Source organism: Opisthorchis viverrini (genome assembly GCF_000715545.1).
Source record: "Opisthorchis viverrini unplaced genomic scaffold opera_v5_429, whole genome shotgun sequence".
In the NCBI taxonomy this organism is placed as follows: Eukaryota; Metazoa; Platyhelminthes; class Trematoda; order Opisthorchiida; family Opisthorchiidae; genus Opisthorchis; species Opisthorchis viverrini.
Genome location: NW_008752083.1, coordinates 164374 through 179658, shown reverse-complemented (window position 1 = coordinate 179658; position 15285 = coordinate 164374). Strand labels below are relative to the sequence as shown.

Here is a 15285-nt window from a genome sequence, read left to right as displayed (position 1 = left end):
ATGATGATGATGATGATGATGATGATGATGATGATGATGATGATGATGATGATGATGATGATGATGATGATGATGATGCTGTATTTACTCACCGATTTATCAGCTCCCGCCTCCAATGAGTAGCTACCTACCGCACCTCCCCAAAAAACTGTGGCAGCTACAACCACTCCACGATAAGTACGCAGTTCTTGCAACTCACAACGATGATACAGCATTGGAGCATCAGTTTTGGATACTGATATGATCATGTCGATGAAGTTGTGCTTTGGACCATTACAGCTGTTGGAAGTTCTTCCACCCTCGGCTCCGAGTGTATTGGTTTACTCGCTGCTTTGTCCTTCACGTCGGTTGTGACTGAAATCAGGAGTTTGAATTTGTTTCGAGTAATGTTCATTCGTGCCTTCTACTTCTGAAAAGTTCTCGTTGTTTGACTATTCACCTCTGACGTTCTGCAACCCGCTCCTCCTGCTGATGCTGTCGCCGCTTGCGTTTTATTAATCCGAGGAGTTGCGGTTCCCCGATCCTTGGCTCCAGTTTCGGAACCTAACTTGAGTGATGTAGGAGAGAGACGTTTGGCTTTGGATTGACTTCTGTACATGTTTATTCGAAGTAAAATCATTAAAAAATGGACGCGGTTTTGTGATCAACTCCCAATCAGCTGAAAACTGATACAAGACATGCACCAATAAGATCACAACCAAAGGAGACAATTGGAGCGCCCGCTCGTATCCGCTTGATGGAGCTAGAGTGAAGGTGTGAGCAATGTTAACCATCACAATACTACAGAGGTCATTTTCCAACAAAAGCTACCTGAACTATCGTACCGATTTATTGTATTTTTGTAGATCTGAGTCACAACCATCCGGTATTCTTGATGCTTCCCACGGGTTACGGTGCAGCTACCCGTGATATCAGTATCTCTGCTGAATCATTCAATTATTTCGTCTTCAAATGGTGCGGTACTTTTTTACCTTATCTTGAATTTTCGTTCACATACTATCTTATAGGGTGTGCACGAAATTTTAGCAACCGTGACTTGCAATCGCATTTTTTTGAATCAAAGAGTTTGTTTGTTTAGTTTGTTTGTTTATGTTAGTTGTTTGTTAGGTTTGTTTGGGAGTCGAGTTCTTCGTTAATCTGACATCTTTCCATATATTTCAGGCTAGAGCTATTCTACATTCTCTCGCGGAAAAGAACGAAAAACAATCTGAGGATGAAATTGACGCATCAGACGACACGGACGAAGACGGAAGTGATTCAGAGATTAGTGCCCTTCGGGAAGAAGCAAATGAACCTCTGGAATCTGTGTTAGAACGTTATGGTGGTGAGGATGCTCTCCCAACGAACATCAAGGTAACGATTTTTCCTTGATCCCAAATAAACCACCTTTATATTTGGTTTATATGAAAGGGGTTTTGCAGTTGTTTTACTTCTGTGGTTTTCCATCTTTTCCCCCACTCTGGTCCTGGTAACTTCCCTTGTACCATCGTTTTATTTCACCACATTGCGACGAATAAACTGGTATCGAATATCAGGTACGGTTCGACCATCGTTGCGTGACCTTCATACATGATTCATATATGATCACCTGCACATTGTGTGCTCGAAAAGGGGTAAGGTTCACCAACTCACAAGTGAAAACAGGAGGTGTCTACGCAACTGGTCTGTCAAGTAAGAATGGGGAGTTGGCGGGGAAGAAGCTTTCCTATCGGACAGAGTGGGGTTCAAGAGCTGATTCACTTAATGAAACTGCCCAGTGTTGTGAAAATGTTCACCAGTACCTGCCATGCATGTACGCTCACGGGTGCAACTGAACTGAAGCTAGGTTAATAGTCTGATCAATAAGGATGTGGAAGCCTGGAGGAAGAAGCAAAACAATACGATAAACAATCGCTCAGCTTTAACCTCACTTCAGGCCGAAGACCTCCTGTCCCAATTATTCTGTCAAATGCACACCAGAGTCTAATCACTGAGCTCGAATTCCACCCTTATTATAACTCATGTTTAACGCACTAGTCCACACCGAAATATGAACTCCGGACTTCAGACGTGCGAGGCGGGTTCGGTACCACTACGTTACCTGCGCACGTATGACGCATCCGGATCGTGGTGTTTGAACAGGCAAACATTCATTCTTCAGCGGTGTTATGGTTTGCCTGGAGCCTCGAACGACTACCAAGTAACCACTCTAGTAGTGCTAATCGATTGCTCTGCCCGTCACGACCCTCCAGTCATATAGTACCACGGATGCCTGAAAATTAACTAGCTGCACATGTTTCTATTATTTGTATCTCGTTGCATGACTACTCGTTGTGATCATGGGGGACAACGTTCCTAAGGTAAAGTTCGGATTTTCAAGCCGCCAAAAGCACCGCTGCCTTACAGTAAGGCTTTTGAGCCAAAATCTCTAGTCGAGGATTTTAATCGTCCTTTTGTCTCAATGGCCCTGCAGTATCCCAGCCCACGTACAACACCATACTACCCGCAGCTAATAATACTCTGGTGCCACATCGGCTGTCACGTTGTGTCACCAACCGCGTCATCTTGCTGCACAGAACAAGGCGGATAAGTAAAAACATTCTAACACTGACGCCTCCTCTCCTACACTTCTATTCATTCTCTCTACCTTACCCCATCCCTGTCTGAATACTCACACCGCAAGCACTAGAACTGACCGTTTTGTTCGCCGCGTATCACTTTCAGCTGCAGTTTCTGTGTGACCAACTTCACTAACAACCCCAAACACCTTAATCTTCTTTCGAACTCCGAAAGCCGGTCTATTTAGCTGTCTTTAACGTTCACAGACTGAAGCAAGCGGCTCTCGCTCCTACGTCGGACCCCCTATACACCGATGTATTCTGTCTATCAGAACCAAGGATGCAGGACGCAAGTACTGTAATTGAACTGGGTGCCCACTCACTCTATTCCAGGTTCCAACTGCGCATTTCTGGTGGTGCGGAGGCCGCTGCAGCTGGATATGCGCGGGGGGAGGGGCGTTGTGTTGGGCCTTCAAGAGGAAGTGTCTCTGCTTGATTGTTAGGTGCCCTTGCGCGGTTCCGTTGGCAACGTGTGTGAAGGAATCTCGAGAAAGTGAGGTCCATCGCACCCTGTTTATTGTGTCCGCTTACGCCCCAGCGGACTGTAGTCCTGAATCTGCCGAAGACAGTTTCTATTACCCTCTAAGTGCTTCTTACGGTGGGCCATATGCACAGGTATCCCACAATTTGGTCTTCCTTGACTTCAAGGGTGCTTTCTATTCCGCCGATCGACTAGTGCTGTTAACCATACTTGCTCAACGGGATATTCCTCCGGAGTATGAACGCAGTCCGTTCTCCTCCACACATCCAGCACCACCAGCTGCGGTGGCTCGACCATGGTCTACGCATGCCGAAGCATCGTCTATCGAGAGGGGAGGACTCTTCCGTGCTTCATTCAGAATGGCGCAAACCATCGTTGCCAGGCCTAATAACCGCGTACTTGTCGTACAGTGGTTTTAGCTACCTCAGTTTCGTTCACCGATAATTTGGGGAAGTGGACAACGTGTGACTTAGCAGAAGGGCATGAAAGATGTCACCAACAGTTTAGGTATTCTTGGTGCAGTCTTCCTTCCAGGGTTGGGCTCCTGTGACCCACCCCCGTATGCTTTTCTGGAACCGCTGCGAGAAATGGCTGCTCGTCGTTGTCAGTGGCGTTCGTGCCGTCATGCTCTTTCCAGATTGTCCGATTAAGCGCTTGAAGGTGTTGGGAAGAATCAGGTCGAATTAAGATCATCGTGAACTTTGTCGTAAGGCACGTACGAAATAAATGTGAAAGAAAGGAGTATCTGTGTTGACCATATGGGCTTCACTAAGCCCTTCAATTCAGTCAGCTGGAGGCGCTGTTGTTCAATGCAAGCTTAACTGTCCAGAAGAATCTGGTAGCTTCATCAAAGTCTTTCGCGCTGGAATTAAATCGAAGGAGCGAATTTGCGCAAAAAAAAAACAATACAAAAGTTGAACAGGTTCGCGCATTTCTAACAGCCTCTCTAACTACTAATTTCGTGGGGCACTCGTGGCGTAGGTGGTAGGATGCTTCATTGCTGGTCAAATGATCGTTCATTTAATCCCGAGTTTTGCTTGCCCAAAGTGCTCGAACTTGTTGTCCGTTGGCTTCTATTCGTGGATGTCGCACCCTTTATTTTCATATTCTGATGCAGACTTACGGCGCTTTGGTCCGCTATTTCTCGCTTTAGTTTACAGGTTTTGAAAAATCTTTCTGTGATTGGCCTCAATGATTTAATACCAAACACCACCCATTCAATCGAGTGGCTGTGAAACAGAGCGGTGGAGCACACAAACAACGCGCCAAGCCCATCCCATCATAAGACTGAAATAGCATCTGATCGCATTATGAAATTCGTCTAGTAAAACCATCCCCTTCGCGTAGATCCCATGGTGGCGGTAGTTTCAGCGAGTTTTCAGTGGTTGAATGGCACCATCCAACAACACACCAACACACATTCAACAACGGCGAGCCCTACGTCCGTGATTCGTATCCCCGGAAGAACATCAGCCTCACATGAACCAATGTCTGTGGTGGATGTCATCTTTGGCAAAGTTTGCCATATTTGGTGACGAACTGGTGGTAATAGTTCATCATAGTTATCCGTAGCTTTATCAGATAGCTGTTTGTGTAAGAGATCATACAAAATCTAGCTGCGTGGCACCTTATAACCATTTATAAACGGTCCTATGGCATTTCCATAGATTGAGTCGACGTTCCCACTGCCTCCCTCTGTTCCACTGTGACGGCCTTTCGGTTTATGGCTGCCATGCAGCTCGAAGGAAGCATGAGGGCTGACATTCCGCTAGGTTACCGAAGCCTAGACAGGGTTTGAGGTCCAGAAATGATATAACCGTCGACTGCCGGCAAATGTGACGTTGCTTTAAAATCTGGTAAAGAGGAAGGTTTTGGCCGACACAAATTCGAAGAAAACTGACACCGATGTTGTTGTTGTACAGGAATTTTGGAGTAGTCCATGTGGGACTGTGCAGTCATCACGGACTCCGTTTTTTGAATGATTATCGATTCATCCCAGGACGGAGAGACTTCTTCATCACGACAGATCTTCAACAACAAGTAGTGTAATTCTTACAGGAGTGCGTTGTTTCTACCTTTGAAAAGTTCGCGTGACAGGTTTTCTTGGCCTGATGCTTTCTGTTGGATAAACCGGTGATCCCTTTTTCCAACTCCCGGTGCTGTGAAGGGTCGAGCTCAACAAGCCAATTTGTTTCAGCCAGCAGTATAAAATGACCAGAAGGCCTGTTAATTTAAGTTTCGAAGTGCTCCCTGGGCGTTTTTCTAAGTTCATAACAGCGTTTAAAGCAACCACCAACCAAATGATAGCAGAGGAAAAGGTGAAATGTCCACAGAAATATACCTCACCCAAGGAAATGCCCCTTTCTGAAATTGGTGGGAATCTGTTAGTGAGCCGTTCAAATGCATACAGTCTTATGAAGAGCTAACAATTAGCTCGTCTAATTTTCTTGACTGTTCTGGATAGGCTCACGTCTGGTCAAAAAATAGGCTCTTCATAGCCTGTTTAGCAACTGCGTAAGAATTTGCTAGGTATTCAACTGCCAGTGAATGCTCGGAAGTATTCCTGAATTCTGACGACTAATAAGGGTGATATGGTTCTAAATAAGCCATGGGCTTGGGGTTTTGCAAGCGATATATCAGACTGAAGTGGTCTATTCTGGACAAACAATCCACCAACCTCGGAACCTAGTCACTTGGCCTGACAAAGCTTTTGTGTCAAAAGCTAAACGTTGCCCACTAATAAATCTACCGATTGCCACCAAACTTTTTCGAAATCCAGTAGCTGATCAGTGCCGATTGGCTCTCATCTCGAATCCACACGAATCCCGCTATACCGCACGGCTTTAAGCGCTGCTACGGCCGATAAGCCTGGCCCGCTCGAGGTTGGCCCAGAATTCGGGCCGCTTGCCGGTCCGGCATCAAGACGGGATCTGATTGGTCAACAATCTGGACCCAACAGCCAATCATGACCCAGTATTGGCCAAATGCCGGTTGCCAATGGCGCATCCAGAACGCGTCAGTACTTCCAGAAAGTTATAACCGCTTACGCTATATATACGAAGCGTTGTACAACTGTTCTTGACTTCGTTTTGGGCATTAATAGACCTTGTACACCTTTGGCGGTTGTTTTGACGTGAACGCTAGCTTGGGAGGCTCAGACCGAGAACTAAGCTGAGGAAAATACCTTTACTACATCTGGTGCTTGTGGTGACAGCAAAATCCACTTGATGAGAGCGGTGTTCGGGTAGATAGTGTGGACTCTTATCGGGAACATCAGGTGATCGAATATTGCCACATCTATTTGATGACCCCCAGTCAGGACGGAGTGCTTTGTGGATCGCTTTTCCAGGACCGACCACTCCTGTTTTGTGGTCTTCTTATGACCATTTGCTTCTAACTCCCTTTCGGACCGCAACCAAGCAAGTATCTCCAATCGCTAAACAATTTGATTGCTTCCGAATATTTTCCCGTAAATAGAGCTAATGATGTCTCCTTGGTTGGTGATGAAACGTTTGTAAGCTAATTGCCAAGCGCGGCCGACAGGTCAATGGCTACCCGATCAAGCAGCTGAAAAAATAAACTTTTAAAGCATGTCATCCACTTAATCGGGATTTCTCTAGTTAGGATCACCATTCATCCACTATGGATAACACTTTAAGGTAATCTTCCCACGGGTGGTGATGGTTTCATAGAACATTTGCCTTTTATGTGCTCTGCCTCCCAGAATGAGAGTTTCTTAGCCCTTCATGTGCTCGACGGGGACGCTGTAAGATGTGGCTGCGAACGGACGCCAATGATTGTCAGTTTCTATCCAAGTTGTTTGTACTTCTGGAAATATAGACATCTCAAATACTTATGACAGGATAGTATTAGACCTGTTCCTTCCATTTTATCCCTACTGCTAAAGGATTTTGTTTACGGTAGTGAGGCATTCACTCAGCACTTGTGTGACTATCGATCGTTCATATCTTCATTCTCCCCCATCACAGGATTTACTGGTTCGTCGTAGAAAGGTCAAGGCTGGCGAATGCAGCAACACTCAGGCTCCGGAAAGTGCCGTGAATTCGGTTGATCGTTTTGATAGCCCCGATCGCGGTACTTTCACTCCAGGTGACAAAAATCACAATGAGATACACGGATCAACTGAAGCATTGGAAAATGGCCTGAAGTGAGCTTCCTTATTTCCTTCCTTGGTCGTTTCACGGTACTTCATGTATCTTTTATTGGGTGTGACTTTAGGGCTTTTGAGAATAATGTAAATGGTTCTGTCACTTTCTCATATTTTGGTAGATCGAAGTTTGAGGCCATTTGTAGTCTCGAAATCCACCAGATGATGTGTTGGACTAATTTTTTTTACTGTCGCAAACTTCTCACGCCCCATTTCCACCAGATATGTGCTGGACTAATTTTTTTTTACTGTTGCAAACTTCTCACGCCCCATTTATTTGCATAACGCGATAGGAACCACCGCGGCGCCTGACCAAAGTGGTAGTCTTTTGGTGGGGAGGTCTGTATCCGGAAGAATGTCAACTAACCTCTAGTTTTATCTGTATCCGAATGCCTATTAAGTCAACTATGTAATTTCATGGGAAATATGTTGTTTGTTTGTATTTCATGTTTTCCATTGGGTTCTCTCCGAGACACAATTCTCGCCCTATGACGAGAATGGGACGGAAATATCCACTTTTTCGTGGAATCTCTTTAATTTACACAGTCTGTTCCTAGTTGCCATTTGCCGTTTCACTTTCCTTTCATTGGATTGCTCGGATTTGTCGTAAAGCAGATATAGCATATAGGGTAAAGTAATGAAACTAAGTTCCCTGATAAATTGATCGGATGCACTGATCGCTTGCTATGCCGTCTGTAGCCGAATATAACCCCACAACGTGAGGACCAACTTACGCGTTGTTGTCATATATGGCGGTGGAATGCATAGCCAGGTTTCTGCATTGGATAACATTAGCCTGAAATGTCAGTATTTTTCCACGCCTTAATTATCTGAATAATCGAGTTGTGCTCCAAGAAAACCAGTTTGAAAATGAAATTATTCGTTTAATCCCAGCATGGTCAAATAGGACCTGTTGGTCGTGTTTGCGGAATTTGCCGAGTTTGTGTTCACACCACCCTTGTTTGTGCAGTCCTGCTGTCCTGATGAAATTATCCTAATTAGTACAAACCAAATAGGGAAGTGTTTTTACTAGAGCTAGTCAGCAGTCCCTATCCTTGACCCACCTCACTACTGTACTTTCACGGAGTAGTTGCGTCCACAATCCTTTGAAATGTTTGTAGCACATGCTAGAAAACCCGAGGCAACCACCGTGGTGCTGATTCTCCGTAGTGCATCTCGTAGTTCCCTGTTTTGCACACGATTCATTGGACCACCTACAAATAAAAGCGAGTCTCCCAGTACTCCGAGACATCAATATTTCGGAGCGGTCTATAAGTTAAGTCATACTGTCCTTCGCGATAGGAGTGTAAAGTCAGCATGGTATCTCTTTCAAGTGACCAGCATGTCCATGTTTATGGAAGCAGCGATGCTGCCTTTCTCTGAGGAGGTTGGAGAAGTTGTGTCCTGAAAACCGCATACTCCGATCGCCCAACGGTTGATCGTAATTGCTGGCGCTGTTTAAAGGGCACTTGCTGTGCGCAGCCGCATCAGCAGCCAGGCAGCTATGTCCTGTTTCTTAATCTCTTACGTTAGCCAACCTACTGCGGCCAAGCAGGTCAGACTATTGAGTCATCGGTTTCGAGAAGGGTCCCCAAAAAATTCCTACAGCCCTCTGCCTCACACAGCAGACTTTTAAGTCAGGCTCAAAAAGACCCTCTTCCTCAACCTGCGCAACCGCACGCTTCTGTGTCCACGGATGTCCCTCCCCAACCGTTTCCCAGCAGATAAGCAAACGTTTCTGGATCATTTGACTCAGTTATCTGACCAATGGGCCTAGTGCACCCCACTGCCTATTAACAATGAACAAAATAACACTTCTAAATCCACGAAATTCTTTCTACATAGAACCTTTTAATGTCCGTACTCTATGTCAAATAGGCAAACAAGCGATGCCCTCTAAGACCTTATACTCCCTTAAAGTTGATGTATGCTGTTTCCGAAACACATCTCAGAACGCCAAAGACGAACTCAGTTCTCCTTCACTTCCTCCATGTGTCCGGTGGCCCAGAAGCGATAACTCGTAGAATATATGGCGTGGGATATGCACTCAGCCCCAGGGCTGAACGCACCTTGCTGGATTAGACCCCAAAGAACAGTCGTCTTTGCGCCGACCGGTTATCCAGCTCAATCAAGCTCAGTACCTCTCGATGTAAAAACCGGTGTCTGTTTGTAGTGTCGGCTTATGCCCCAACGGATTGTAGTTCTGATGCTGGGAATACTTTCTATCGAGAGCTATCCGGGCTTATTCGTCGAGCAAGAAGCACTGACATTATGATTCTTGCGGGGGATATGAATACCTAAGTCGGTCATCTGAGCCCTTTAGTATCATATTTGGACGGTCGATGCTCGCCGTACAAACAACGGAAAGTGAATCCTACAGTTCTGTGCTTGCGGTTAGGCTTTTGGGCCGAAGGCTATTATGATTGAGGACCCTAATTGTCCTCCTGTCTAGGTCCGGGTACCCTGACAGTATCCCAGCCCACGTACAACCATGAACTGCATATACAGAAAAAAGCACATGCCACATCGGCCGTCGCATGGTACCATCAGCTGGGTAGCCTTACTCACTGCATACAGCAAGGCAGGTAGGCGGAAACACGCTACTGCTAACGCCTCCCTTCATTCTCTTTCACATGCTTTTTCTCCCGCCTTTCTCCACACCATTAATGACTCTCCCATTGTAGCCATAGCACCTGAAGCTGATAACTCTGTTCGTCCTTCATCGGTTTTGCTTGCAACTGCTCGTCACATGGGGCCGATATCTTCAGGTATCTCGAAATCGATCTTCAAGCGTCAACGCCCATTCCAACCGCCTGCCTTTATTATCCGCTCGGAAGCGAGCAGGACAACAAGCTGCTCTTGCTCACACACCGCACTCGCCTGGCGTTGATGTGTGCTGTGTTTCAGAAACAAGAATTCAAGATGCCAGCACAGTGGTTGGGCTAACCGCCCATCAGTCTGCACTCACTTGCGGCTGCGCACCACTAGTGATCCAGAGGCTTCTGTGGCAGGCTGTGCAGGGGCTGGTATCGTCCTAAGACACCGGGAGGAAGGATTCTTGCTTGACTGGATACCTGCTGATAGTCGCATCTGTGCGGTTCGTTTGGCAATGTCTGTGAAGGAGTCTCGCAAGCGGGAAGTTGATCGATGTCTGTTTGTCGTGTCCACTTATGTCCCAACTGACTACAGCTCCGACACCATCAAGGGCAACTTCTCTGGCGCCCTGAATGCTCTGTTGTGGCGAGCGAAAAGCTCTCAGATATCATGGTGGTTGCCAGAGATGTGAATGCACAAATGGGCAGGGTTAGCGTCGACATGGATTGGACTCGGCACGTACGGACAATGGCGAATGATTGCTTCAGCTGTGTGCTGTTTATGCAGTACTAACTTCCGAAATAGTTGATGTCGTCTGGTCACATGGTGTCCTCCAACGGCAGGCCGACCACAAACTCAAATCGACCACATTGCCATCAGTTACCGACGGCGCGGACCAGTAACTAACTGACTGTTGGTCGTTTGACACATTTGTGGATCCCGATCACGCACTCGTCCGGACTACGTTTTCTATTGCCGCGTAACGCTCGGACAAATCGCTTGGCACCTGAGGGACTACCAGATGCGAATATTAGAGGGACTCACCAGAATCGTCTTCATCACTATCGCAGCCACCAGCTGCCACTCAAGGCGAAGAGATAGCTCAAGCGCTTAGAGTACCAATTTAATGACCGGAAGGTCTGTGGTTCGAACGCGAGTTCTGTCCCTCGACTCCCTCTGCCTAGGCTTGAGCAACCTGGCAGTATCTCAGTCCTCGTGCTTCCTTCGGGTGGCATGGCAGCTAGGCATCAAGAGGGTATTATGGCTGAACGATTTTTTTCACTTTTACTAAGAGCTGACGTAGAAGCCTGGACAATGAAACAGGAGCCCCTTACGGCCTGTTTCTGAATGCATATGTTCTCTCAAGCACCTGGTCCAGATGACCTCCCACCTGCATTGTTCAGTGAGGTCCTCCTAAAGAGACGAACGCTGAAACGTTTTCAAGTCCCTGTTGTGTTTTTGGACGAACTGACCAAAGTCAACCCGTCCTTTGGTATGCACTTTGCACCCACAAAGTTTAAGTTCATGCTCCCAGACATGCAGTCACTGAACACGCATGGGAGAGGCACTCGAAATGGTGGAGCGTTTTACGTATCTTCGAAGTCGTATTAGCTCCGATTGTAGTGTGACAGATCAGCTCAGTGTACGAATCGGCAAGGCTTGGGTCGCGGTTGCTAATTTGAAACACCTATGGTGTCAACGCGGCATATCCCTGAATCTCATGGGACGTGTGTATCGGGCTATAGTACGGGTTGTTTTGTTGTGTGACTGTGATACTTGACCTGTTCGAGCAATGGAACTGAGACGTCTTCAGGTGTTCAACAATCGTTGTCTCAGAACCATAGCTTGGGTCGGTCAGCCCGTGTCGATGAATCCGTAACGAGTTATTTAGAAAGCCGGTTTTCGGTTGCGCAACGGGTTATTCCATTGAAGAATGTGTCCAGCACCAGAAGCTGTATTGGCTGGGACATTTGTTGAGTGTGGCGAATCATTTTTTGACGAAGAGTGATGTTTTGCATGCCCGACTCAGAGTGGCTGAAGCAGAGAGGTGACCAACCCTTGACCTGACAGAGGAGTGTGAAGGAGATTACGAAACGCTTGGACGCTGTCGGTGCTACTCGCCTCCTAGGATGCGAACCACGGGATCCTCACTACGCCTGGTCGGAGACGCTGCAAGATATGGCTGCTAGTCGATTTCAACTACGCTCTTGTTGTCAGTTTCCATCCAGATTGCCTGAATGAGTGTCTGAAGGTGTAGGCGCCTCGGAATGATTAGTAAGTCAGCACTAAGTCCCTTTCCTCTCCACCTTTATTCTTTTCTTCACGATAAGACATTCAAATAAATCACGGTTGTACAGCGGCGAAGCATTGGTGTTGAACACTGATGTCATGTTGTCGATGATGATGTTGAATTTCGAGATAGTAACGATGAATATTTCGTTAACGGATGGAGTCAGAATTGTTTTTGTACGAAATCTGTCGATTGGATGGCAGTGTGAATATCGATCATTCGTGTTGGCTGTGAGGTTGCTAGCTCACGTCTTTTATCGATTGCTTTATTCCGTTCTTGGTGGACAGATTTCGACTCACCACATATTTTTATTACATGTGAAGGTGAACCGTATGGGATGGAGAGAAAACCATAGGCTCATTGGGTGAAATGGTAATCAAAAAATAAAAAATCGTTCATATGTAGCACCCTATCAGTGCCTAACTGCCATGCCACCAGGAGGAAGCACGAGAGCCAAGATTTTTACAGGTTGCCCAAGCCTAGACAGGGGAAGTCGAGAGGCAAACGTCGGATTCGAGCTACGGACCTTCCGATCAGCTAATTCGCGCTCCCACCACTGAGTCATCAGAGTTTCGGTCTCCGAAAAGTAACATTCCAGCTATCCACGTATCGGAGCAGTCAATGGAATGGTAACCGTCTAAAAATCTTTTCAAGGACAACGCGAATGCAATGACTATGTACCAACAAACGGCGTAGTGTCTACGTCTTTGGTCATCATTTGACCAACATTGATCCGGAAAGAACAATGTTGCTTGTTGTTGGTTGATCAGATGGTAGTTTGCATGCAAACCAATTGTCAGGCTCGGCGAACCAACAGTGAACACACCCGAGCTACACATATTTCAACAAATCGACAACGTTGCTTTTACCACTCTTGAAATCCGATAATCCATGGATGACCGCCGAGGTTGTCAGCCAGTTTTCAAACAAATAAATTAATAAACAGACGCAGTAAGCTCGCTATGCGCTGGTGCACTTCGCATTTTGGATTTTTGGGGTTCAAACGCTGTCAAGGTTAAGGATAGAGCGATGAACTCTAAGAAGAGCAAAGCCGAAGTTCACTGCTCCTCTTTGGTGTTGATCGGCCGGAATAATTGCACCAGGATATGAGTGACGTGAATGGGCATAAAGCAAAGGTTTTTTGGGTGGCAATCGATTGAAATTGCAATATGGGGAGGAAAAAAGGCAGTTAATCTCCGATACGTGAATCAGTCAGCAACTGCGTATAGAGAAACGAGCTAGCTATTGGAGCAGGATGTAAATAACATCGAAAGCAACAACATGGAGCAGTTGACAAACCTCGGGAGTGACCAGGGATGCATCAAAATCCACAAATAGTTGTTTGAGGACCTCAGCCGGATCATCTGTTGCATACGTAGGTAAATTTTTCAGGAAAGCCGGCAAGTAGGCAGCACAATACCGGGCTACTTCGGATCCTCCATGGCCGTCGTATACAGCAAACAGTGAAGCGAATCGCGATGGATCAAATTCTGGTTCACAGTTATGGGCATCCTGTGATGGAATGAGATAGAATATTCACGAGTTTACCTTTAGGGGCATCAAATTCACACATGAGATGAAAGTACCAGGCAAGAAAAAAACTAAGGATAGAGCAAAACAAGTTTCGATTCGATTGAACCAGACAGAGCCTCCGTCGCTTACATGATGGAAATAGACCGCTAACTATGCCAAATAAGTATATGGGAATCCATGGTACATCCCTGACTGGAAACACTATCAGTAGGCCGCTTACAATGATGGTAATGATCACATATCAATAACGGGTACCAAGTCTCCAACTTGGTTTGCATCTAAGAGCTCAGCCCTGTTGAGCATAAGAGTCTTGAAGTCGACCAGGTCAGAATAACTCAACCCTCACTACGAACAACCCTCCCATCAAGTGGTCAATCGGGCTGGCAGGAACAGGAACAGAGCTAACCGTTTTCAGCTCCAAAATATTCCAAACCACAACCAGTCGGGGGGAAGGAAGAGGTTCCTTCTGTTGATCACCTCACGCTAAGTGAGATCCACCCACAAGACTGAGTACACCAGAGACAGTAAGTGTGCCACAAGATCCCCAATTAATCTTACCATGACCAGTGTTCAAAGCCGTCAGTTACTGTGCCTAATCCCGAGGAAACCAGGCCCTCCCATCAGAGACACTAACAGAAAAACGAGTCCGTCCTTGTAAGTTACACATGAGGAAAACTTGAAGACTCATTCTTCTATTCTAAATAACGGGCTCGGTGGAACTGAACGACGGACCTCCAACTATATTAAATCATGCGGCTTGTTACCAAAGGTGTAAACTTCAATCAGATTGTTTTTGAATGTATGTATGCATATATGCCTTTGTGTTTATGTGTCCAGTTACTTATTTATTTATGTATGTATTTGAATGTATGATCATTTGAAGGTTGATTGAACACAGATAGAGACAGACCCGCAAAAACCAAGCTGGGTTCCGTCCGACAGAGTCTGCCTTTTACTCTGTGGAGCAAAGGTGTTCCCCTAAGTTCTTGACCCTCCTCAAGACGCTGCGTGCCAACCACCTCAGACGTGTGAAGGTCTACAGGAAACCCTCGCCTGAGTTCATCACATCAATCAGTACCAAGCAAGGCTGTCCTCTCTTGTCTTTTATCTTCAACTTCGTCAATGATACAACCAATAGAAACTAACTGTCAGCGTCTAATGCGTGTGAGGTCGAAGTGCTTCCGGGTCGTCCACTCACAGACATCGAGTGCGCAGACGACGTAGCTCTTCTTGGATCTCATGTCGTCGTAATGCAAACAATACTAAATAATCTAAATAATTTGACCTCATTGGTTTCGCCCTGCCCTGGGATGCATCGGCCATATGCTTACCCTGAGACAAGTTCTTGAACTGTACCATTCTTTCGACCGTCCCACGTTGGTCGTTTTTTTCTCGATCTGAGAGTTGCTTTTGCCTCTCAATCAGAAACTTTGTCGGATTCTGATTATCTAGGGTTTCTCTTCCGAATTTATATCGTTTATGTGGGCACTGTATTTGAACTCTTGTGGATGGGTACGAGTAGACAGCAAGCTTTCACTTCAGTTGACCACGTCTGGTGGTGTAAGACAAGACTACTCTCTCTCTCTCTCAACACCTTTGTTATTGCTGTGCTGCTTGCTGG

At 46.2% G+C, this 15285-nt stretch overlaps 1 protein-coding gene across 1 annotated transcript in view; it reads left to right on the top strand.

Annotated features, from left to right (window-relative positions):
- The window catches only part of T265_10930 (hypothetical protein), a gene marked incomplete at both ends in the record, with an annotated part of 50738 nt that overhangs the window by 17392 nt on the left and 18061 nt on the right, over window positions 1-15285 (top strand). Inside the window, 2 exons of the mRNA XM_009177446.1 lie at window positions 1162-1353; window positions 7068-7246. The remainder of the gene's footprint in view (window positions 1-1161; window positions 1354-7067; window positions 7247-15285) is intronic.